The 22,892-nt window shown below is 38.0% G+C and overlaps 1 protein-coding gene and 1 pseudogene across 4 annotated transcripts in view; one reads left to right on the top strand and one right to left on the bottom strand.

Moving 5' to 3' along the window:
• PTPN4 (protein tyrosine phosphatase non-receptor type 4) overlaps positions 1 to 22,892 on the bottom strand; it is a 227,378-nt gene that overhangs the window by 155,052 nt on the left and 49,434 nt on the right. The gene's annotated exons all lie outside the window — the stretch shown is intronic.
• Positions 12,488 to 13,046, top strand: LOC125172351 (nucleoside diphosphate kinase B-like; annotated as a pseudogene).

Here is a 22,892-nt window from a genome sequence, read left to right as displayed (position 1 = left end):
AGTCGGACGCTTAACTGACTGCGCCACCCAGGCGCCCCTAATATTCTGTATCTTGATCCAATGGTTATTTCACAGACTTTAGTTTGTAATTCTTATCAATCTTACATTTAAGATTTGATTTTTACTGTATGTATGTTATACTTCAACTGAAAAGTTAGTTCTGCCCCACTACACTACCAAAACCCTGAAATATCAGTTCTTATTCATTCAGACTGAGAAAATTTTGTTTTACCGAGGAAAATTAGCTAGCAAGTAAATGGCCCAGTGGGAACTCTAATGTATCACTTGCTGATACACAAAAATTGTCAAGTTTTACTCTTTACATATAAACCTCCCCACTTCAAACTCAGCCCCTGTAACATTCTACTTTTCTACTCTGCTTTCATTTAAAGCTGAACTAAAATAGATTTTTACACAGGGAGACCACAGATCTGTACAGTGCTCTGTCTTAATTTAGTCATTCCCATTTATCCAGTGTTATTAATATGCAAATGCACAATGCAAACAATCAACTCAAGAAGAAATGTTTGTGTATGGGGGTATGCTTAGGGACAAAACAAAATCTCTTGACTCTTAACTTTCAAAAGTATAAACACCTAACTAGTGGAAAACTGCAACTAAACATTCTTTTAAAAAATGAATTTAGGGGCGCCTGGGTGGCGCAGTCGGTTAAGCGTCCGACTTCAGCCAGGTCACGATCTCGCGGTCCGTGAGTTTGAGCCCCGCGTCAGGCTCTGGGCTGATGGCTCAGAGCCTGGAGCCTGTTTCCGATTCTGTGTCTCCCTCTCTCTCAGCCCCTCCCCCGTTCATGCTCTGTCTCTCTCTGTCCCAAAAATAAACGTTGGAAAAAAAAATTAAAAAAAAAAAATGAATTTATTCATAAAAAGTCTTCATTGAACACTAACTTTAGAACACAGTTTCTCAACCAACTTTGGCACTGATGACATTCTATATTAGAGACTTCATGGAGAGGGGGACTGTCCTGTGCATTATAGGATGTTTAGCTGCATCCTTGGTTTCCACCCAGCAGATGCTAGTAGCTCCCACCCAACTGTGACAACCAGAATGTTTTGACATTGCCAAATGTCCCCTGGGGGAGGGGGAGCAGGTATAAAATCAGTCCCCTTTGAGAATCATCACTACAGAGGAACATTTACAGTTCTAGCTATGGGCTCAAAACCACTTCCTAAAGACAATTCTTATAAGATTATAGATTCGTTTCTCACTGAACTTTAGAAAAATACTAAACAGAAAGCCTACTCCACGAGGGAGGAGAATAGTAAGTATAATACATCTGGGACATGAATTTTGACTATGTCCCATTTAGTATATGCAATGAACACAACGGAAAATGTGCTCTATAAATAACAACTAATTATAGAATGTTAATGAGGCCAAGGCAGTCTCCATCCCTCCCAACTGTGTTTTTATGACAGAGACTACATGGATCCAAATCATCTTGCGTACTTTTTAAATACAGATTCCTAAGCCCCCCAAAAGACCTACAAAACTGAAGTGTGCAGACAGCAATCCAAACTTCTAATAAGCTTTCCTTAAGAGTCCACCATTAAATTCTTATGCATACAAAAACGTAACACAAACAGCACCATGGACTACTTATCTCCAATCTTTCATAACCACAACTTTTAATTTGTGTCACTGATCAGAAGGAGATATAGAGAAGAAACAGAAGACCAGTCAACTGATAGCAGATGGTGTGGCAGATAAAAACATCAGTCTGAGGAGTCAAAGGGCCAGGATTTTTATCTCAGTCTATCACTTACTTGGCCTGTAACTATGAGCAAGGCACAAACTCCCTGGGTTTGATTTCTCTATCTATGAAAAAGAGGTAATTGTCATACCACATTGTTATTGACAAAAAGAACCAAAAACATATGTGAAAGCTCTAAGGAAGTAACACAGAACTAATATGCAAGATAAGTATTATCCAACAGATACTAATACAAAGCTACAACTGAGAAGCCATACTACAGTAAAATTATCCAATAAAATATTAATTTGGATATATGAAAGAAAAAGGATTCTGTAGAAACGTATCTTAAATATTATTCAAAACAATAAAAAATAAAAGCATATTCACAGGGTACCAAGCAGGGGAATTTCTACAGATGAGAAGCTGAGAGGTGAGTCATGTGTCACTTTACTGAAGCAAGTATGTAAGTAGGAAAGACACTATATACTACCAAAGAAAAACTTGATCTAGTATGACATTACTAAGAAAAGATTTATATTCGACTTCAGGTGTAGATCAACAAGAAATAAACATACTAGAACCTACTTTTCTCACTCAAGACGCAAGATAAAAAAACAAAAAGCAATCATATGAGGAATCCAAAATGTAAATTATAGCAGGCAGTGTAGAGAGGAAAAAATCACAATCTGAGGTAAGGTGAGCTTTTCAGGTTTTCTTTTTTTATCCTTTCTTTAGTTTTCTTTACTTAAACCTTTGACTCAAAGATGGGTTGAACTAGGGAACTGCCAGTAGGCACAGGCAGCAAAAGAGACAAGGGAAACCCAATTTTCTTTTTAAGAGGAAGAGAGAAGGAAGCCCTGTGAACCAGTGTGGTGCGGGGGGTGGGGGGGGGGGGGTGGGGGCGCAGGCAGAGACACATTTTTTCCTCTCTAGAGCTCTGCCTCAGGGATAGCCCCGGTCATGCAATGACATGGCTATGGTGATGATACCGTGGGAACTAAAACTCCCATCTCTGCATAGTACAAGAAAATAGGGTTTTTTGAAGAGTAGGGAGTAATCTGTGCTTGTTTGGTTTTTATCCCTCACTTTTCTCTCAGCACTACTACACTCTAAGACAAGACTGTTCCACAAAACAGAAAAGAACCTCATCCTTCTGACCAGAGTATGAAAAGTGGCTACCGGCAACCAGAAAGTGTGCAGAAAAGCCTGCAAAGTGTAGGAGAATACACATCAGAACAAGTCCTGGGCTCATGCCAAAGCTGTGCATGTGCAGAATACACCCGAAGAACCACAGCAGTGACTAAGAACTGAACTAGAGTGTCAGCCTTAAAGTAGCTCTCGAGTGCCACGCAAACGTCACACTCCCAGATCACACCAAAGGCTTTGGAAATGAATTCATGCTGGAACCACTGCCCCCAAAATGAGAAGAATTTGAGTACCAGGTTAACCTCCCACTAAAGTAACAACAAAAACAATATTATATCACGGATTTTAATAAGATACAGTCTCATAATATTCCAGAATGTCCAGGATGCAATAAAAAATTACCTGATACACTTAAGAATCTGGCAAATCTGAACAATTTTCAAGGTAAAAAGATGATCAACTGATGGACACTTTAAAATAACTCAGATGTTGGAATTATCAGGCACAGCCTTTAACATAGTTATTATAACCATCTTCCATGAATAAAGGGGGTGAACACTCTTAAAATGAAAGAATATACAGAAATTCTCAGGAAAAAACACCCATACATATACCCATATATAAATGGAGATATTCAAACTGAAAAATACATTATCTAAAATAAAAATCTCAAATGTCCATCAACTGATGGATAAAGAAATTGTGGTTTATATACACAATGGAGTACTGCATGGCAATGAGAAAGAACGAAATAGGGCCCTTTGTAGCAATGTGGATGGAACTGGAGAGTGTGATGCTAAGTGAAATAAGCCATACAGAGAAAGACAGATACCATATGGTTTCACTCTTATGTGGATCCTGAGAAACTTAACAGAAACCCACGGGGGAGGGGAAGGAAAAAAAAAAGAGGTTAGAGTGGGAGACAGCCAAAGCATAAGAGACTCTTAAAAACTGAGAACAGGGGCGCCTGGGTGGCGCAGTTGGTTAAGCGTCCGACTTCAGCCAGGTCACGATCTCGCAGTCCGTGAGATCGAGCCCCGCGTCGGGCTCTGGGCTGATGGCTCAGAGCCTGGAGCCTGTTTCCGATTCTGTGTCTCCCTCTCTCTCTGCCCCTCCCCCGTTCATGCTCTGTCTCTCTCTGTCCCAAAAATAAAATAAACGTTGAAAAAAAAAAATTAAAAAAAAAAAAAAAACTGAGAACAAACTAAGGGTTGATGGGGGGTGGGAGGGAGGGGAGGGTGGGTGATGGGTATTGAGGAGGGCACCTTTTGGGATGAGCACTGGGTGTTGTATGGAAACCAATTTGACAATAAATTTCATATATTGAAAAAAATAAAAATCTCACTGAATGGGCTAAATAGCAGAATAAATATAACTGGAAAGTCAATTTTAAGGTAATGAATAACAGGTCTAATCTGAAATAAAGAGAAAGTTTATAAATGTGAACAGAGACTCAGGGACCTATGGACAAAAGTTAAAATACACATTACTAGAGTTCCTGAAACAGACCAGAAAGAGATTGATACAGAAAAAATATCTGAAGAAATAAGGATTGAAAAGTGTCCAAACTTGATCTAAGCAATGGATTTAAAGATTTGAAAATTTCAGTTAAATAAAACCATGGCCAGACCCATCAAAATCAAACTGCTAAAAGATAAAATCAAATTTCTAAAAATTTTACAGGAGACCATATTTAAAAAACACATTTCATATAGAAAAACAATAATCTGAATGACTGCAGAGTTTGGATCAGAAACTATGAAGTCACAAAACAGCTAAACTATGTATTTAAAGAGAAAGAGCTATCCCCCCAGAAATCCATATCCATTGAAAATATACATCGGGGGGGGGGGGCACCTGGATGGCTCAGTTGGTTAAGCATTTGACCTTGGCTTGGGTCATGACCTCACAGGCTGGGGAGTTTGAGCCCTGCATCGGGCCCTGTGCTGACAGCTCAGAGGCTGGAGCCTGCTTTGGATTCTGTGTCTCCCTCTCTGTCTCTGTCCCTGCCCCACTGGCACTCTGTCTCTCTCTCTCAAGAATAAATAAACATTAAAAAAACAAAAAGAAAGAAAGAAAATATACTTTGGGGCACCTGGGGGGCTCAGTCAGTCAAGTGTCCAACTCTTCCTTTTGGCTCAGGTCATGATCTCATGGGTTTGTGAGATAGAGCCCCTCATAGAGAATCCCTGCTTGGGATTCTCTCTTTCCTTCTTTCTCTCTGACCCTCTCTCTCTCGCACACACACCTCTCTCTCTCTTTCTCTCTCTCTCTCTCAAAATAAAAAAATATTAAAAAAAAAAAGAGAGAGAGGCGGTTGGGTGGCTTAGCTGGTTGAGCGTCCAACTCTCGATTTCAGCTCAGGTCATAATTTCACAGTTCGTGGGTTCAAGCCCTGCAGCAGGCTCTGTGCTGGCAGTATGGAGCCTGCTTGGGATTCTCATTCTCTCTCTGCCCCTCCCCAGGTCGCTCTTGTCTCTCAAAGTAAGTAAACTTAAAAAAAAAAAAGAAAAGAAAATATACTTTAAAAAGTATAAGGCAACTCAAAACACTGTCACACAAAGGAAAATTAAGAGAATTTATTGCCAGAAGACTTGGGACCAAAAGAAATACCTAGAAGTTCTTCCCTGAATTGAAATGATACCAGAGGGAAATCAAACTTAAAGCAAAAAGAATGGTAAATATATGGGTAAATATAATACACTATTTCCTCCGACTAAATTATTTAAAAAACGTGTTACTGTTGAAAGTAAAACAGCATGTCTGAGAAGATATCATCCTATATAAAATTAATATATATGACAACAATAACCAATAAAAGGAGAGGAAACTGGGAACTGTATGGATGGAAGTGTACAGGTTTAATTGAAGTGGTAAAATGTGAAATTTAAGTGGATCATAAAAAGTTGGTATATATATATAATATAATCTAGATAGCAATCTCAAAAAAACAACAAATGAAGCAAAGAGATACACTAAAAATGAATACTAAAAATATTCAACTAATCCAAAGAAGGCAGGAAAGGAAAAAGAAACAAAAAACAGAATGGATAAACAAAAGAACTTAAAAATGGAAGCACTAAATTGAATAAATTCAATAATCTCATTAAGTTTAAATTAAAAGACATTAACTGTCAGATTGTACTTTAATTTTTTTAATTAAAAAAAACTTTTTAATGTTTATTTTTATTATTTTTGAGAGAGAGAGAGAGAGAAAGAGACAAAGTGAGAGCAGGGGAGGGGCAGAGAGAGAGGAAGACAGAGAATCTGAAGCAAGCTCCCGGCTCTAAGCTGCCAGCACACACCCCAATATGGGGCTCAAACTCACAGATCACAAGATCATGACCTGAGTAGAAGTCAGATACTCAACCAACTGAGCCACCCAGGAGCCCCCAGATTGTACTTTTAAAAAGACCTATTCATGCACTGTCAACCAGATTTCCATTTTAACATAAAAATGTACACACATTAATAAAAATAATGAAAAGAGATTCAGTATATAAACACGATTCAAATCAAAGATGAAGTGTACTATCTGACAAAGTAGATGTCGGAAGAAAATGACCAAGGGAAAAGATGGACATTACGTATTGATAAAAGTGTCAACTCACTAAGAAGAAATAACAGTTTTAAATGGCTAATACAAGAGGTAATACAAACACATTAGTTTCCCATGAGGTGAAACTAATATAACTGATACACAAATGTTCAATTATACAATTACAGTTGAAGACTTCAACTTGAACAACTGATAGAGCAAAGAGAAAATCAGCAAGGATGTAAAAATGCTATGAATCAACAACCAAATTGACATTTATAGACCTCTCCACGCAAAAAGAGTGCACATGTACCATTCACCAAAATATGCCATAAACCTTACCAAATTTAAAAGAAACCTTACAAAAGCAAACCTTACCAAATTTAAAAGAATTGATATCATACAAAGCACATTAACTAGACATAATGTAATTTAAATAGAAATTAGTAAGAGAAAGGTATCTGAAAAACCCTCACATATCTGGAATCCAGCATACATGTAAATAACCCACAGGGCAAAGAGGAAGTATTGAGGGAAATTTAAAAATATTTTGAACTGAATGAATATAAAAAGACAACATATGATACTCTGCAGGATGTACAGCTGAAACGGTGCTTGGAGAGATATTTACAGCATTAAATGCTTGTAATAGAAAACATGAAATATTTCAAAATAATAATCTACATGCTTCTACCTTGAAAAATTAAAACAGTAGATTGAACCAAAAGAAGGAAGAAAATAATAGAAATCGATGAAACTGAAGAGATAAACAACTGACCAAATCTACTTAAAACCAGAACTAGCGATTTTTTAAAAAACAGTAAAATTGATAACCTTTTAGCCAGAATGATCTTGCTATTCATGAGTTCAAGCCCCACGTCAGGCTCTATGCTGACAGCTCAAAGCCTGGAGCCTGCTTTAGATTATGTGTCTCCCTCTCTCTCTCTGCCCCTCCCTGCTCACTCTGTCTCTCAAAAATGAATGTTAAAAAAAAAAGATTTTTTAAAAAAAAGGACCAAAAATGTTATGTAGCAGTGATGATGACACTAATCAAAGAGAAATAACATATATCATTTGATGAGGAGATGACAATTAACTGTTTTGAATATGCTGAATGTGAAATACTATTCTGGTTATGCACTGAAGACTAACAAATCACATCAAAACAGAGGGTTAGGGATGCCTGTGTGGTGCAGTCTGTTAAGCATCAGACTCTTGATTTCGGCTCAGGTCATGATCTTGTGGTTTGTGAGCTGAAGCCCCACGCTGGGTCCTGCATTCACTGCAGAGAGCCTGCTTGGGGCTCTTTCTCTCTCTCTCTCTCTCTCCCCCTCCCTCCCTCCCTCTCTTTCTCTCTCTCAAAATAAATAAACATTAAAAAAAAAAAAACAGTGGGTTAAAACAGTAACATTAAGTTTATTTTACTGAGGATTCTGGGATTTCACTGGGTTCAGCTATATCAGTCTCAATGAGTCTCGTGTGCCTATAACATGTTAGGACTGGTGTCATCTCAAGAGGTGTCTTCACTCAGATGTCTAATGTCCTGCCCTGGGAGACAAACAGCTGGGAATTCCCTGGGCATCTATGTGTTCTCTCCATATGGTCTCTTCACAAAATCTCCACAAGGTCTCAGGGTAGCCGAACTTTACATGGCATCTGAAAGCTCTCCTAGAGGAGTGTACTATAAAATGCCAGCAGAAGTCAATCGGTTTTTCTAACCTCAACTGGGAAGTTATACAACATTTCTTCCAATGGATTCTATTGTGGAGGGGATCACAAAGGCCCACCAAGGTTTAACTGGAGGTAATATCAACCCCTTCTCATGGTGGGAGAGATTTCAAAAATTTTCTGGACCACAAATACCTCTAGCATCTTTAGCAGACAGAGAGTTTGCAATGAGGAAAAATAACAGGACTGGAGATAATAGGTATCACAGTCTACAGAAACCAGGAAAGAATGAAAGGGAAAGATAAAAAAAAAAAGGGGGGGGACATCAATATGTACAAAACTGATTAAGATACAGAATGTGATCAGAGACAGAAAAGAGTTTTCCTTAAAAGAAGGTAACAGTTCTAAAAACTGCTAGAAGTCAAACACAATAAGCCACAAGAAGCTAGTTAATTTCCCAACTAGACAGTAAGATTTGAGGAAGCAGTTTTCAGGAAGCAGAATGAGGGCTGAGGCAAGATTGTATAGTATTTCTTTTTCACCCTTTATTAAACTACAATTGACAAATGGAATTGTATATATTTAAGGAGTACAAAGAGATGGTTTGATATACATATACATTATGGAAGGATTAGGTTGTAATGTTTAGATGATTGATGACAAAGTAGATAAAATGGCTCTTGTTATTTTCTGCCAAAACACACATAAAATAGAAACGGGAAGGGGAGGTCATCTTTAAAAAATAAACACTTGAGGGGCGCCTGGGTGGCGCAGTCGGTTAAGCGTCCGACTTCAGCCAGGTCACGATCTCGCGGTCCGTTGAGTTCAAGCCCCGCGTCAGGCTCTGGGCTGATGGCTCGGAGCCTGGAGCCTGTTTCTGATTCTGTGTCTCCCTCTCTCTCTGCCCCTCCCCCGTTCATGCTCTGTCTCTCTCTGTCCCAAAAAAATAAATAAAAATGTTGAAAAAATAAATAAATAAATAAATAAATAAACACACACTTGATTTTAATGCAAATACAAGGATGTAACTTCAAATTTCATTGTAAACAATCATCCATCTTTGTTATTCTTATTAAGGAAAAAGAATTAGCAACCTACTGCTTAAAATGTTAAGGCAAATTAGTAACTTTCCAAAGCAGAGAGCACCAGATCCAGATGGGTTCATTGCTGAATTCTACCAAACATTTAAGAAAAAATTGTATCAATTCTCTATAATCCCTTTCAGAGGGTAGAAGAAAAGGAATACATACTTCCAAAATCAGTCTATGAGGCCAGCATCACATCTTCATCAGAGCTCTTGGGTGACCAGGCACATTGTCAGTGAGCAGTAATATTTTGAACTGAATCTTCTCTGAGCAGCAGGTCTCATTAATGGGCTTAAAATATGCACTAAACAATGTTGTAAACAGATGTGCTACAATCCAAGCTTTGCTGTTCCATTCATGGAGCACACGTAGAATAGATTTACCATAATTCTTAAGGGCCCTAGGATTTTCTGAATGACCAATGAGCATTGGCTTCAACTTATCAATTTAAAGTCATTAGCTGCATTAGCCCCTAACAAGAGAGTCAGTCTGTCTATTGAAGATTTGAAGTTAGGCATTGACTTCACTCTAGCTGTAAAGGTCCTAGATAGCATCTTCTTCCAATAGAAGGCTGTTTTGTCTACACTGAAAATCTGCTGCTTAGTGTAGCTATTTTCAAGGAGGAACTAGATCTTCTGGAATCACTGGCTGCAGCTTCTACATCAGCACTTACTGCTTCACCTTGCACCTTTATGTTACAGAAACAGCTTTTTTCCTTAAATCTCATGAAACCACCTCTGCTAGGTTCAAACTCTTCTTCTGCAGCTTCCTCACCTCTCTCAGCATTCACAGAATTAAAAATCATTAGAGCTTTGCTCTGCATTAGGCTTTGGCTTAAGGAAATGTGGCTGGTTTGATCTATCCAGACCACTCAAACTTTCTCTGTATCAGCAATAAGGCTCTTTCACTTTCTTATCATTCATGTGTTCAGTGGAGTAGCATTTTTAATTTCCTGCAAGAACTTTTCCGTTGCACTCACACCTTGGCTAACTGGTGGAGGCCCAGCTTTTAGCCTATCTCAGCTTCCAACATGCCTTCCTTAGTGAGCTTAATCAGTTCCAACTTCCGATTTAAAGTGAGAGATGTATGACCCTTCCTTTCATTTGAACACGCAGAGGCCACTGTAGGATAATTAACTGTCCTAATTTCAGTATTCTTATGTTCCAGGGAATAGTGAGGCCCAAGGAGAGGGGAAAGAGAAAGACAGGGGGACAGCTGGTCAGTGGAGCAGTCAGAACACACATAGTTATCAATTAAGTTCACTGCTTTACACAGGTGTAGTTCATGGCACCCTAAAATAATTACAGTAGTAACACCAAAGACCACTAGAACAGGGGCACCCAGCCGGCTCAGTCAGTGGAGCATGCAACTCTTGATCGCAGGGTTGTGAGTTTGAGCCCCACGCTGGGTGTAGAAATTCCTTAAAAATATTAAAATCTTTAAAAAAAAATCACAACACGTAATAATGAAAAAGTTTGAAATATTGCAAGAATTACCAAAATGTGACACAAAGTCACAAAGTGAACAAAAGGTGTTGGGAAAATGGGGCCAACAGACTTGCTCAACATAGAGTTGCAACAAACCTTCAATCTATAAAAATGCAGGATTGTGACATGCAATGAATCAAAGTGTAGTAAAATGAGGTTTGCCTACAATATGACACAAAAACTAAAAGCTCAAGAGAGAAAACTAAGCATATTTTCAAGAAAAGACAATGAATAATTCTAGGAAGAACAAAATACCATCCAACTACGGTGCTTGGCTTTCCAGTAAATTAACTTGCATAATGATAAAAAAAGTAAACAATGACACCAATTAAGGCAGAAACTGCCAACGGCCCACATCATAACCATCTTGTCTCATTTCATTAAAATAAAGCTTCAATATTGTTTGGGGTAGAAACGGTATGTAAAATACCAAGCCCTGGAGCACCTGGCTGGCTCAGTTGGTAGAGTGTGCTATTCTTGATCTCAGGGTCGAGAGTTCAAGTCCAATGTTGGGTATGGAGCCTACATAAAATTAAAAAAATAAATAAAATAAAAATAACAAATAAAATAAAATAAAATAAAATAAAATAAAATACCCAGCCCTTGCAGACCCAATGAGGACATGTGACTGAATTTTGGCCAATAAGATGTAACTAGAACCTACAGAGTAGAATTTATCAGTAACGTTCTTTAAGTTTGGGGAAGAAAACCGGTATGTCCCCTTTTTTGCTTCTCCATTTTCCCCTACTGTAATCAGAAAGAGTTGGGTTCCTAGAAAAAGAACAGACAGAGCTTTCTTAACATAAGAGAAGTCAATTTGGGTCCCAGCCATCTTGTGAAAGAATGTAAGAGCAGACAGCCACTATCAGGCCAGGATATAACCTAATCATATCAGGGACAGTAAATCAGTAGTAAAGCTCCAGTACTGATTCAAAAGTTAAGATTCACCTGATGCACATCCTTGAGTTCTCTGTGCAGGATCTAAACCTGAGCATTTAGACATGGACCAACTGCCAACCTTCGTGACTGCGACCTAGACTCAGTCACCCTCAGATGACTTCTGCCCCAATTCCATGCTGTATTCCCCACTGAGCAAAGCCCCTTCATGAATATGTGTGCACTGTTAGCTTAAAACTTCCCCAATACTGTGGTTCAGGAGACACTGCTTTGGGAACGATCCCCAGTGTTCTCCTTTACTTGTTGCAAGTAAAACCCTTCCTTTTCCTATTCTTTGGCTTGGTTGTGTCTTTTGGCTCAACAACCACCAAGAGACGAACTCCATTTTGGGTAACACCACCACCTGCCTGAAAGCTGACAAGCATGTTAGAATTCTGAAAGCTTTCTTGGATCATGAAATGATCTTATGTACACAGCCATGCACCCAGGGAAGTGAAGGACAAACAGGAAACCTGACTCCTTGATAACTGTGAAGCTGCCATCCCATTATTGGACTGTCAATCGCTAGGATTCTTTTGATAGAAAAGTTAACTTTAGCTCATTTAAGTTACTGTTATTTCCAGTTTCTTTTACTAGAAGCCAAATGTAATTCTGATAGAAGATCAAAAGATAAACAGTAAAGGGACAGATAGACAGATAAACATATTTAACTAAAAATTATGACAGAAGAATTTTAGGAGGAGGATGTAAAATAGACTAAAAATATTAAATCCTCATCTTGTATAATGGGAAGTCAATATAAAAAATGTCCAGAATAAAAAATATAAACCAGCATAGAAAAATGGAAATAAATGCCTAAAATATATCTCCAAAGGTATTTCAAAACTAGTACTAAAAGAGTGGGAGTGGCCTCCAGTCCCCCAAGCAGCACAGCACAGCCAGCTTCTTGGCCATGGCCAATCAGGAGCACATGGTCATTGCCATCAAGCTGCATGGTGTGTAGCACACCCTGGTGGGCAAGCACTTTGAGCAGAAGGGATTCCATGTTGTGGCCAAAAGGCTCCCTCCTACAGGCCTCTGAGGAACTGCTAAAGCAGCACCACATTGACATAAAGGCCCACCCATTCTTCCCAGGGCTGGTAAAGTACCTGAGCTCTGGGCCCATTGTGGCCATGGTTTGGGAGGGTCTGACTGTGGTGAAGACGGGGTGAGTGATGTTTGGGGAGACCAAACCAGCAGATTGTAAGCCAGGCACCACTCATGAAGACTTCTGTATTCAAGTTGGCAGGAACATCATTCATGGCAACGATTCAGTAAACAGTGCAGAGAAAGAAATCAGCCTATGGTTTAAACCTAAAGAATTGGTTGACTAAAACTAGGAATGAAAGGTAGACAAAGCATCAGTCCCCTCTGGTGCCACCTGATGTCTCCCTGGACACAGCTCTTCATTCCACTGGCTTGGAAATAACAGAATCAATTTTTCTCTTCTAAAACATATTCACCAATAAAGCCTTTGGAAAGTGGGTAAATAAATAAATAAATAAGTGGGAGCATTTCATTAAGCTTTCATTATATGCTTTGTCCTGTTGGGCTTTGAAAAAATATTTAAAAGTGTATGTTACTACTTAGATAGAAATTAATAACCAGGGCATCTGGGTGGCTCAGTAGATTAAGTGTCTGACTCTTGATCTCGGCTCAGCTCATGATCTCGATGGGTTCGAACCTGGCATCAGGCTCTGCACTGATAGTGCAGAATAATTTAATCAGCTACTACAAAAATGTAGCACTACCATGAAGAAATGACCTTTTCCAAACAAAAGTCTGGTCTTTGCCCTTCACTAATGGGAGATGATCTCTAGACCCTTGGAATGTCCTGGGCTTGGCAGGTGTTTTGGTCCCGTCAAGACCTCCTGCCTGGGGGTCTTGGTTACCTGACAGTCTAACAATATGATTTATGATGGAGAACATCAGTTCTGACTTCTACAGGAACGGAAAACTAAGGGTATTAGCCTGACCAGTAGGAAAGGCTAGAGATTAGGTCAGTTATGCAGGGAGTATGTGATCAAGTCCCAGTAAAAATACAAAAGGCTTGGAGGAGACTCCCTCGTTGGAAATAGTTTGTGTGTATTGTCACACATGGTGGCCAGGAGAAGGTAACATCATCTATGACTCCATGAGAAGAGGACTTGGAAGTTCTTTCTCAGTTTTAACTCCTTCTGGCATCTACCTTGGCTGATTAAAATTTTTTTTCTCATGTTTATTTATATTTGAGAGAGAGTGTGTGTGAACGGGGGATGGACAGAGAGAGCGACAGAGACAAAATCTGAAGCAGGCTCCAGGCTCTGAGCAGGGCTTGAACATGGCTTTAACCCACATCATGACCTGAGCTGAAGTCAGGTGCTTAACCAACTGAGCCACTCAGGTACCCCAGCTTGGTTGATTTTAATCTGTACACTCTCCCTGTAATAAACTGTAACCATGAGAATGACAACTTTTAATGAGTTCTATGAGCCCCCCTTTTTTTTAATTTCTTTATTTATTTTGAGAGAGAGAGAGAAAGAGAGAGAGAGAGCAAGCAGGGGAGGGGCAGAAAGACAGAGGGAGACACAGAATTCCAAGCAGTCTCCACACTGTCAGCACAAGAGCTTTATGTGGGGCTCGAACCCACAGACCGTGAGATCATGACCTGAGCCAAAATCAAGAGTCAGATGCTTAACTAGCTGAGCCACCCAGGCGCCCCAGTTCTGTGAGCCCTTCTAACCAATTATTGAAACTCAGGGTCGTTTCAGAAATCTCCCAAACTTGCAACTGGTGTCAGAAGTGAGGGCAGTCTCGTGGACACTGTACCCTCTAACTTTTCACTCTGGCTAACTATGGGTAACTAAAGAGGAAAGAGGGAAAAGAAGATAAAGAACAAGAAGGGATGTTGTATTTCAAAAGCACCTTAATAGAATCCTTATTGGCTGCTTTATATACATTCATTTAATCCTGACAACCCTAATAGATGATATCATTTCCACCTTACATATAAAAGGAAATTATATATAAAGATCAAGCAAACAGGACAATGCCACAGAGCAAATACTTACTAGGTACAGGTTACAAATCTAGTCTTTTGAATTCTAAGGTCCATGCACTTCTCATCATACCATGCTACCTTCCTACATCACAATACGTCCTTTATTAACCATTCATGAGTGCTTAGTCGTAATTGTGACATCACTATATGCTTAAATAATCTGTGTGGGATAGTCCAAAAGCTGCAATCCAGGTAGATCCAAGATCTATGTAGTTCTTTGTAGAACTAGCCCAGTCCCATTCAAGTTATTCTTTTTTTTTTTTTGATGTTTATTCATTTTTGAGAGAGAGAGAGACAGAGTGCAAGCAGGGGAGGGGCAGAGAGAGAGGGAGACACAGAATCCAAAGCAGGCTCCAGGCTCTGAGCTGTCAACACAGAGCCCAATGCAGGGCTTGAACTCATGAACTACGAGATCATGACCTGAGCCAAAGGTGGACACTTACCCGACTGAGCCAACGAGGTGCCCCCATTCAAGTTATTCTTGATAAGGAAAAATGAAAGTCACTTCACAGTAATTCAAAGTTAAGTGATATCAAAAAATACACAGTGAATCCAATGCTGTAAATTAATCTAGTACTAAACTTAAATGCCTATTCACCTCCAGATTTCCTTAACATGGGGGAAAAAATTAAATAACTACAAAGGAAACAGCAGAAATAATAATCACTGAAGCTTATTACAAACAAATCAAAGGAAGCATCAAAAAGAAGTGTGTGCACATTCTGAAAAATCTGAAATTTTTCTGAAAAAAATACTGTCATAACAGTATTACTGATTCATCACATATCACAGCTGCTGCTTTTCTTTGCAGACACTAAATAGTTACATTTAAAAATTATGTGTACAATTCAAAAGGTAAATGAAAAAAGTCATAAAACCAGTTACTAGGAAAAGTATTTAAGAGGAAGACATATTACTATACTGAATTCATAAGCACTAGAAAAAAGAGTTTCAAGAGAAGTAAAGATTTCTGAAAGTGAGTAATTTGCTATATGTTTACATGTAATGCATGCATATATGCAAGTCCAGAGTTGTTTTATTTTTAACTTTTGGAAGCAAAATTATTTTAAAGTCTCATTTTTGAAAAGAATGTTAAATAAGGACAAAGACTCAAATAAGACTATATGGATGCTACCTTTACTATATAACCAAATTTCTAATATATAGATAATAAACTACCTAATTTTGAGTTAGTAATAACACTCTGAATGGATGCAAAGAACAAAGTAAGTTCTTTTCTATAATACTGTGATCAACAGAGTCAATCCACCAACACCAACCAACACCAACCTCTGGGCAGAGGATCACACTGGGTGGGCACCAAAGATTCCTCCTGGGGATTCTTGGTTCTATATGGGGACTCAGAACAAAGAATCGCCCAGGGGAAGGGATAGGGAGTGGTGAATCAGAGAGAGAGAGTCACGTAGCTTACCTACATGGTAACATCCACATCTCTTTCTACAGTCACCGACACCATTCCAATGAATATTGAAAGCATGTCTGTAAGTTCTAGCAGAGAAACAGAGCTAGGACATACATCCTTTCTCAAAGAACAGGCCACATGTAGCTGAGAAGGCCATGTTATTCAACTTCAGGAAAGACATACAAAGAGCAAAAGAGAGAAAGCATACCCCAAGATAACTACCTAGTTTCATCAAATTAATCATGGTAACCTGTGGCATAGACAGCCCTTATATTCAGTAGAATACAAAAAAAATAGTATGATAGGAAAAACATTTAAATGATTATTCCCTTAAAGAATACGAAATAAGGTCATATAACAGCGTGTTACCAGGTCTGTATTCCACATACACTATAAGTATAGTAGTTAAGAGATGATCAGTGTGGGCTAAAACATTTAAGAATTGTTTTGGAGATACTGGATATATAAACAACAAATATAAAATTGTTAATTAAGTATTAAGAATTGGCCAGCCAAAGTTTCTCTGATAATAGGTGAGCCCAGACCAAGTAGGATTAAGGGGTATCTCAAATGTGGCAGATGACTTCTGAGATGAAATCTTCTAAACTAACAAACCCAGGGTGTCTGGCTGGCACAGTTGGAGGAGTGTGCAAGTCTTGATCTCAGGGTCATGAGTTCAAGCCCCACATGGGGTGTAGAGATTACTTAAATAAATCTTAATAAAATAACCAACCTAATGGTCCAGCTGCCTAGGGCTTCATCTTTGGAAAAGGGCCATTTTATCCCCTTCACCAGATCAATATATCACACTAATTTGATTTTATAGGATGCATACATTCACCATTATTAACTGAGATCTGAGTCCTTCTACTTGGCTAAACTGAATAATGGAACAAAGAACACAGCCAGCAACATGTTAAATATTTCAAATCAAAGTCCACTACTATACAATGAGATATATTTTCACATTTTAAAACAATCAGGATTTTCAGTTCTTGTCATAATGGAGTAGCTAATGTTAGAATACCCTCCTGCTATAAACATCTATAAAAGCTGGGCCAAATATACAAAAAAACAAAAGAAAAAAAAATCCTATTTTCAACCCTTAGGCAATAACCAACACAACACCATGATCCTTGATAGACGAGAACTAGATGATTCAAACCCCATATTCACACTCAAATCTCTCCCTTAAGGGCATTTTCCAAATCATGGTGTAGAGAAATAGAGCCCAAGCAGTGTGGCAGTCTTGCTGGGACGAGAAAACTACAATTAATGTCTGGGAATGCTAAGGTAGCTGGATTTGGGGGGCAGGTTATTAGAAAGAAAGAACCAAGAAGAAAAACTTACAAAAATCTATATAAAAAATCCTCTCTGGTTCTCATCTGCCTCCTAGGCTGTGCACACACAGGGTTAGACTCCTAGAAGCCTAAGACAGAACGGCAGTTGGGGAGGCTGTTAGCTAAACAAAGATTTCAGAGCTTGCACAGTTCTGAATAAATTAAGTTCAGGCTCAGTCAGAGGAGACAGATCTTGATGAATACCCAAGGCATTTAGGTAAGACCCTGGATAATCCATGCCCTAGGAATAAAAACAAAGTTAAAATAGACTTACCTTAACAAAGCTTAAAACTAAGCCCCACAGGATCAAAGTGACCCGCTGGCAATTTAACTGCCTGCCAGAATAAAATAAAATTTTATTTAGAGGAAGATAGCAATCCAGAGCTTTTACAAGAAGGGTCAGCAAACCTTTCCTGTAAAGAGCCAGAAAGTATTTTTAGGTTTTGAGGGTCATAGTCTCCACTGCACATTGTCTTAACAACAACAACAGCAACAACAACAACAACAACAACAACAACATCTTTTAAAAAGTAAAAACCATTCTTAGCTCATGAACCAAACAGTAATAACCACCAGGCTTGCATTTGGCCCCTGGGCCAACTTGCTTTCCACTATTCCATATTACACTTAAAATAGCCATCACACAATCCAAAATTAGTGGGTATGTGAAGCAGGAAAAGTGTCTGATAATCAAGACACAAGACATATATTAGTCTTATGTAAGAGCTTCAAAATAACTATGACAACGTATCAAAGCCAATTAAGATAGAATACAGAAAACAGATTAAAATATATATTTCAACAGAGAATTAGAATCTATGAAAATGATCACATAGATAATCTAGAACTACAAAATAAGTGAAACAGAGGAATTCCTTGACTAGGTTTAATAGCAGAGTAAGCACTGGGAAAAAAGAAAAACAATCAGCACATGCAAAGACAGATTAAGAGCTATTTAAAGGACAGAAAAAAAATCATAAACTAGAATGGGATGCAATCAAACTAATATATATGTTAACTGGAATACAGGAAAGAAAAGAAAATGAGTCAGAAGCAATATTTGAATCAGTAAAGGTTAAGAACTTTTCAAATGTTGTAAGATACCAACCTACAGATTCAAGAAGGTCAATGAATACCAAGCAGGATAAAACACATACATACAAAACCATATATAGCTATGTTATTGACAGGTGACTAAAAATCAAAGAGACAGAGAAAATTCTTAAAAACAGAGGAGGAAAAGGACCTCTCTCTTGCCCTTCAGGAAAACAACAGTAAGACTGAAAGATGACTTCTCAAGAGAAACTATGAAGGCCAGTGAAGTGGCATCTTTAAATCAGTGAAGGAGAAAACTATCAACACAGAATTCTATACTCTGCAAAAATATCCCCCAGAACATGAGAAATAACTAAAGACATTTTCAGACAGAAAGTTGAAAGAATCTATCATCAAGAGACCTTATTTAAAAAAAAATAAAAGTGGGGCGCCTGGGTGGCTCAGTCAGTTAAGCGTCTGACTTCAGCTCAGGTCATGATCTCATGACTCATGGGTTCGAGCCCCACATCGGGCTCTGTGCTGACAGCTCAGAGCTTGGAGCCTGCTTTGGATTCTGTGTCTCCCTCTTTCTCTGTGCTTCCCCCACTTGTGCTCTGTCTCTCTCTGTCTCTCAAAAATAAATGTTAAAAAAAAATTTTTTTTAAATAATGAAAGAAATTCTTTAGGATGAAAGGAGAGGATTCTAGATGGAAGCATAGATATATAAGAAATGAATAGCTGTAGAAACTATAGATATAAAGGTAAATAGAATAGTAAAATAGTAAATATAAAGGTAAATATAAAGGTAAATGATTGTTTAAAGCAATAATAACAAAGGCTTATATGGTTTATAACAACATGAGGGGGATATTAAAATACTTAACAATAGCAAAAAAGTAGGAGGCAGGTAAATGGATTTAAACTGCTTTAAGGATTTTGCATTGGGGGAGGACAACAGTAAATGTATTAAAAGGAGACTTTTATAAGTAAAGACACATTTTGTAATTTCTTTTTTTTTAATTTTTTTAATGTTTTGTTTATTATTTATTTTTGAGATAGGGAGACAGAGCATGAGTGCAGGAGGGACAGAAAGTGAGGGAGACACAGAATCTGAAACAGGCTTCAGGCTCCAAGCTGTCAGCACAGAGCCCGATGCAGGGCTTGAACTCATGAACTGTGAGATCAGGACTTCTGAGCCGAAGTCAGACATTCAACCGACTGAACTACCCAGGCACTCCCACATTTTGTAATTTCTAAAGTAATCACTAAAAGTCTGATATTAAAGGATTAGCCCAGGGATGACTGGGTGGCTCAGTCGGTTGAGCATCCAACTTCAGCTCCTATCATGATCTCACGGTTCACAAATTCAAGCCCTGCATCAGGCTCTGTGCTAATAGTGCAGAGCCTGCATGGGATTCTCTCTATCTCTTCTCTCTCTGCCCTTCTCCCACTCATGCTTTTTCTCTCTCTCTCAAGATATGTAAATCAACTTAAAAAAAAAGATTAATCAAAAAAGCTAATAAAGGAAATAAAATAAAATAAGAAAGAGGGCACAAGAGAATCCTTTTTTGGTGAGGGAAATAATCAATGACTTAATCTTGTGGTGGTTCCACAGATGTATACATATGCAAACACTCTTGAGTTGCTTAATGAAGATTTATGCACTATACAACACGTATCATACGTAATAAATTTTAAAAACCTATATATAACATCCAGGGTAGAGAGACTGAGCTGCAGTATCTTTCTAAATAAAATTCAACATATTTCTCAAAAATTTAATGGCTTACAGTTATTTTCACCATTATTTTTTTCTATAATATATACTGGGCACTCAATAATTACTGTCATTAAATAGATATACAAACAACCCACAATTTTATTTAATTTACCATACAACTGCCAAAATAATAAATACCTAATTCTCAAAACTGGAAACTTAACAATTATTTCCTCTTTACTTTTTAAGAATAAACTAGCATATTTACAATTTCTGTATATATGTATTTATAATTAATATTGCCAGTAAACACACTGGGTTTTGGAAATAGTACATGGACACAGTACATAGATGAAAATATTATATATACATACAAAGCAATAAGAAGATTGCTATTTTGTGGAATTTTAATAATAAAATTCTTCCAAGGAAACATATCTGGTACTACAGAATAGACAAATGGATCATAATCAATAGAAGAAATCAACCTTTCTAAATGTGTAACATAAGTCAGATACATAAATAAGCACTTCACAAATATTCTCATTTTATTCTGAGCATCCCATGCAAGGCAAATATTATTCTCTCTTAACAAATGAAGAATCTAAAACACAAAAAGGTAGAGCAACTTATGTATACTCACAAAGCTAGTAAGTCTTCAAACTAAAGACTTACAAATTCATCACTGGGTAACTGTCCAGGAAGTAAACATCATTATCAGTAAAAATTTATGCATGACAAATGTGATACAAGACCTAAGGAGTATACATACCTCAAGAAACATAACAGGATTAAAGAAAAAAACAAGAAATATGATAACCTTAACTGCACATAGCTATACATCTGATCGATACAGTTTTCTAGTGCTCAATATGATACAGTTTAGGAAAAAACATTGTGAAATGAAGCAAAGCTTTAAACATGTATGACATACTACAATGTTTAAATTTCAGACTATGTGGTAATTGGCAAATTATCACATCTTTTTGCACTAAAGGTAACAAGTTCCATTTTAACATGTGATTTTACTAGAAAAAAAATTTGGTAAATAGTAAATTCTCCTCCAGGGTGGACATTGTTGAAAATCAATCTGAGAGGTGTGAAGATTAAACAAGGCAGACTGGACACGAATGTTTGCTTAAGACACACTAAAATAACAGAAAAGGCAGTAATCAAAATGAGTCTGAATAAGTAACAGGCCCCTCCATGACCATCTCTCACCCCCACCCCCTTCCCATTGCCAATTACTATAAGAACCAGAGATTCTGGACTCAGGGACATTGGGGACAGCTGTTGATTCATCTTTACTGGATTGAAAACAGGGAAATCTACGTAAGTGCAAGTCTACTTACTGAAGAGCTAAGAGCTCTCCAGTCCATTTCTCTCGCTCAGTGCTAAGAAGACCCAGCAAGGCTCTACAAACTCCAGGCAGATGATAGGAGCATTTCTCTCTACGGAAAAGAAATACCGAACTAATCAAGTAATATTACATAACTATTTTATTTATTGAGAGGACAACAGAGAAGAAGAATTATCTGTGTATGGAGAGGGGAAGGGAGATGTAAGAGATCTGAAGTCTCATTCTTCAAAGTCAATAAAGAATATCAACAACAACAACAACAACAACAACAACAAAAAAACAAGGCAGACAAAAGCAGAAATAATATAGGCATGTTTCTTAGAACCATAGTAATAAACATGAGAGAAAAACTAACTGTTTTGAATGTGGTTATTTCTAAGTAGTAATGGGGCAGGGAACTGCTGGCTTTTGTGACAACATTTTTAGAACTATTTGGTTGTTTTTTTTTTAAACTGTATATATGAATCATATATGTAAAACAAAACACTTCTGAGGGAATCTGAGTGACACACACAGTATTTTTAAAGGAAATAACATATTGAATTTAAGTAGGGCTAGAAAATGACAATAAAATAATAGTTGAAATGTTGACTAGAGGTCCTAAAAGACCTTCCCTCTCTCCCTCCCTCTCTCTCTCTCTCTCTCTCTCTCACACACACACACACACACACACACACACTCTCTCTCTCCCCCCCCCGCCCCCCCCCACCTCTTTCGGCTCTGCCACTGACTTAGTAAGTAACCTAATGACTCTAAACTTACTTCCTCACATATACAATATATAAAGTCAGTGCAACAATAATCAGGAAAACAATTCCCTAAAATCCTATCCTCCTTTACAGATATAGGACTATCTGTGGTTGCAAATGAGTACATCTCATTTAGCTAAATTCACCATCCTTATACTCCTTTAGCTTCCCATCTCAATCTGCACCCCACCTGCTAACCACACTGTTGTAATTAGGGTTACACTACTGATTTGGTTAACAAATTATTTCACAGACAAAAAAAGGAAAAAGTTCAGCCAACTAAATATTCATCAAACCAAATTATCACATAACAAAAATATATATTAATTGAATTTCACCTTATTTCAAGAAAAAAAAATTGATGATTTATGGCACCTTTTGTTAACAACTGAGGTACTAGTATCATTAAAAAAATTATTGGGGCACCTGGGTGGCTCAGTCTGTTGAGCGTCCGACTTCGGCTCAGGTCATGATCTCACAGCTCGTGAGTTCGAGCCCTGTGTGGGGCTATGTGCCGACAGCTCGGAGCCTGGAGCCTGCTTCGGATTCTGTGCCTCCCTCTCTCTCTGCCCCAACCCACTCGCATTCTGTCTCTGTCTCAAAAATAAACATTACAAAAAATAAATGAAAAAAAAATTATTGGGGCGCCTG

The sequence above is a fragment of the Prionailurus viverrinus genome, chromosome C1 (assembly GCF_022837055.1).
Source record: "Prionailurus viverrinus isolate Anna chromosome C1, UM_Priviv_1.0, whole genome shotgun sequence".
NCBI lineage: Eukaryota > Metazoa > Chordata > Mammalia > Carnivora > Felidae > Prionailurus > Prionailurus viverrinus.
The sequence above is the reverse complement of the archived record's forward strand: the minus strand, read 5'-3'. Positions and strand labels throughout refer to the sequence as shown.